The sequence below is a fragment of the Octodon degus genome, unplaced genomic scaffold (genome assembly GCF_000260255.1).
Source record: "Octodon degus isolate 3935 unplaced genomic scaffold, OctDeg1.0 scaffold00005, whole genome shotgun sequence".
Classification (NCBI taxonomy): domain Eukaryota; kingdom Metazoa; phylum Chordata; class Mammalia; order Rodentia; family Octodontidae; genus Octodon; species Octodon degus.
Window position 1 is genome coordinate 21,318,171 of NW_004524581.1, and position 3,955 is coordinate 21,322,125.

Here is a 3,955-nt window from a genome sequence, read left to right on the forward strand (position 1 = left end):
TTTGTGTTGAAGAAAAGCAATACAAGTAGAATTTATAGACTTAGCTTGAAAGTAATGTGTATTTTCTCAGTAGATGTGAAATGTTCCCGGTGACATTAAAGAGCTATGGGCAAAAGAGGCAGAATTGGATAAAAATGTCATAGTGGTGTACTGTGCTTGACAAATGAATACCAGCTCATTCTTATAAAAGGCAGAATGAGTAATGGTATAAATATATTTGTTATAATTGTTATTTGCCTGAATCTGTCATGGATGGTTTATCACTGTTTTAAATTTAGAAATTTTGAGACATTATATTTTTAGATTGTTGAAATAGTCTCAGAGAAGTTTTTAGCTTTTCTTAAATGTCTTCATTCTGTGAACCTAAAGTAGTTTGTTGTTTTGATAGTATTTGAAATCATTGCATTTCAGAATGTTGGGGAAAATTTAAAAGATTTAAAAAATACCTTCATTCAGAGATTGGATCTTTGACTTCTGATCATAAAAATAGTTTTCTCTAAGAAGAAAACTGGTATTTTCTTTTGTCACTTATAGTTAGAGATTCTTAAAGCATTTGAAGAACCTCAAGCCATTTATAAAAATGAAGAAATAGGGTTCACAAGATGGAGGACGGAGAGGGGATGAAAATACGTTATATACTTGTACCAATTCCACACAAGGAATGGAAACTTTTGTATTTCAAATATGTACTAATAAAAATTTTAAGAAGTAAATTAATGTTCAAAAAAGAAAAAAATACTGAAGAAATAAAGGTAAATTCAGCACTTTCCTATTAAAAACTTTTGCAAACATCTTCCCAACTAATGTACCTAAACTGGGTCCAGAATGTAAAAGTTATTGTTGGCTACAACTCTGGAATAAATGTACATTTTCCTTCCATTTTAGACCTCATAGGCCACTCCTAATAGTTAGCGTTCATCATTTAGAGTCTGAAGTTATTTTGTGCCCCTTATGAATTTCTTCACACAAAAGGAAATAGGGCCCAAATTAGGGAAATCCTTTTTAATTTGCCATTGTTTCTGTTGGGATAAGGTTTTTAGATTTTTCCACTCTGAAAATAGAATCACACATTTGATTGTTGCTTATGTGCTTTCTTCAAGTGGGAAAGTATAGATCGAAGCTGCCAAATTTATTTTGTGCTGTAGGAATTTCATTTTGTGAGTCTTTACTGCTGCTGTTCACTTCTTGTAAGCCTATGTGTATTGGTATTTCCCAGCTCTCTGCTGTGCTCTCTTCCCATGCATTCACTATTAATGAGTTCCCTGCTGTCTACATGAGTAAAAATAGTGTCATTTGCAGGAATTGGTTTCACTTGAAAGTTACCAGTTGGCAGTCACAATCGAGATGGACATGATTTGCTATATAATAAGGAACTGGCAGCCAGTCTGTCCTATTAGGGCCTTTATAGAGTTTGCCATATTTTAATATGAATAATACATACCACAGGTAAAACACTCTTTAGTAGATGAATCTAGGTTTAAAATTGATTAGTAGTCATATGTTTTCTAGTAGGTTGGAATGACATCAGCTACCCCTTACCTTATCACCTGTAACACATAGTGAACATATTTGCTGTATGGTTTTTGTTGTGGCTCTTTGGATAGTATTAGTTGGAAGGGTCCAGAAGATTTTTAAGCTGCTGGACTTAAGTAGGATGTAAATTAAAATCTTTTTAGTCTACACTGCAGGTATTTTTAACAAATTTAAGCATTTTAATGTTTCCTGTCCCCCTTATTTTACCCATTTATCCATTTCTTGCCTTTTCATTTTTTGCTTGGTCAGGTTTTTAGACCTGCTGATGATGTCAGGTTTAACAGCTTAATAGCTTAGTCATTCTGTAACCACATTAAAAAACTCCCAAAAGCATTTTTTATACTTAAGAATTCTTCAAAATGGTAATTTCATCTTCAAGGTTGAAAATATGATGGAATTGAGGCACAAAGATTGAGTAACTTACTAAATATTACCTTGTATCAGTGGCAACCTTAGATTACAGTCAAGTAGTCTGATGCCCAAATTGATACTCCTAACACTTAAGGTGTAAACTACCTTTCAGTCAATAACATCTTTAGTTTGATAAAATTTAGTTTATAAACTTGACCTGTTTTATGTGTAATATACTATAATGAAATAGTTGTATGAAAGCTAGATAATTGTTCGGTTAATTGCTTCCTTATTAGTAGTGAGATCTTGTCTGTGGCCATAACACCCTGAATTAACCCTTGGTTAGTATTTGGATGGGGATAATACCTTTTTTTAAAAATAAGAAACATTAAATTAAGTTATTTTCATATCATAACTTGGCAAGGGCATATCAGTAGCCAAGAGATAGAATAGCTTTTAATCAAGATTATGTAGTTATATATTCCTTATTTTTATATTTGTGATATTTCATAACGTGGGGCATAAGTATTACCATGTTTTTAGAGAATATTTAAATGTTTTTATATTTTATCATTAAATAGTACTTTAACTCCTGATACTCAAATTACACTAAATTATGTGTTCAGACAGATTTTATTGTGAAATGCATTTTTTTGGGGATATTTTAAGATATATGCTAGTTAATAATAATTATGAAGATTCTCACATTACAATGTAAACTTGATCACAATCATTCCTGAAAGTGAAAACTGTTGTGCTATTTTTTCTTTGGAGATTGGGTGGCTATGCAGTTCAGGCTGGCTTTGAACTCACTTTGTAGCTCAGGGACCCAGGCCTTGAACTCAAAGTGATCCTCCTTCCTCAGCCTTTTGAGTGCTGGAATTGCAGGCATTTGCTCTCATGCCAGTTAGGTGAAAACTTGTAAAACCACATTGAGAACGTGAAATTATTGTCATAAAATTTGGTTGTACTTTTTTTCTTTCAGAAGTAGGGAATGTTTAAGCTTCTAATTCCAATTAAACATGTGTTTAAAAGGTATTTTACAAATATGGCAAGATAAAATTATGACTTCGTATTTATCACTAGTGATTCTCTTGTAAAAAAAACCAAACTAGGCCTTTTATTTTAGAATAATGGTATAACTACCAGAGAGAAATGTCTTCCTTACTTTTAGAAATGAGTTATTGAAATTTAGGGCACTGGTCATTGCAGTAATTGGGGGGGCCTGGCTCTAGCTCTGTCCTTTAAGTGGCTGCTTCCGCAAAGCTGTCAGCCTCAGGTTGCTGGAGTTTGAACCTCACAACTCTCCCGCTGGCCAAAAGTGCCCTGAAGGCATTCGAGGAACCAAAAAAAAAAAAAAACAAAAAACAAAAAACAAAAAACATTGCAGTAATTGTGTGATGGAAATCCTTCCATGGATCTTGATATGGGGGAAAAAATAGGTAAAAATTCTGAGGTCCCTTCTTCCTTATTTGCAGTTATGTTGCTGTTTATACACTGGAGAGAGAGAATTTCTGTTCATAACTAATTTGATGGCAAAAGTGGGTCCATATTAATGTGCATGCAGTTCTTATATCGTCTTCATGTAATTGTTCATAAAACCTTTCCTGCAAGTATAATATCAGTTGAATGTCAGGCTGCTTTCCTAGATGTTCTGAGGGTGATATGGAGCATATGAGACAGTCACATTAGAGACAGTCAGGTTTCTGCCATTTGAGTGCTTCTGAATTCTGGAGTACCCCTTTCAGAAAAGGGATTGTGCATCTGTGTACCTGACAAAGTTAGTGTAAAGAGAAAGTATTGTATTAAAGCACTAGTAAACTCTGTGCTGGTAGGTATAGCCATCTTTTAAAAAGTAATTATGGTCAACATATTGATTGGTAAGTATATAAAATGTATTTTAAGTATAGGAGGAAATGTTTGCAATTCTATGGGAAGGAGTTCATAATTTGAGGGGAAAAAAAGATTTGCTTACATTACAGCATGCTGCCTGGTAGAACTTTTTGTAGGGATAGAAATTTCCATTTCTTTGCTTTTCTTATTTGTGTCCTGTTGATCTTTTTTTTTTTTT

The 3,955-nt window shown here is 33.3% G+C and overlaps 1 protein-coding gene across 3 annotated transcripts in view; it reads left to right on the forward strand.

Moving 5' to 3' along the window:
- Supt3h (SPT3 homolog, SAGA and STAGA complex component) overlaps positions 1-3,955 on the forward strand; it is a 442,678-nt gene that overhangs the window by 13,069 nt on the left and 425,654 nt on the right. The window lies entirely within an intron of this gene.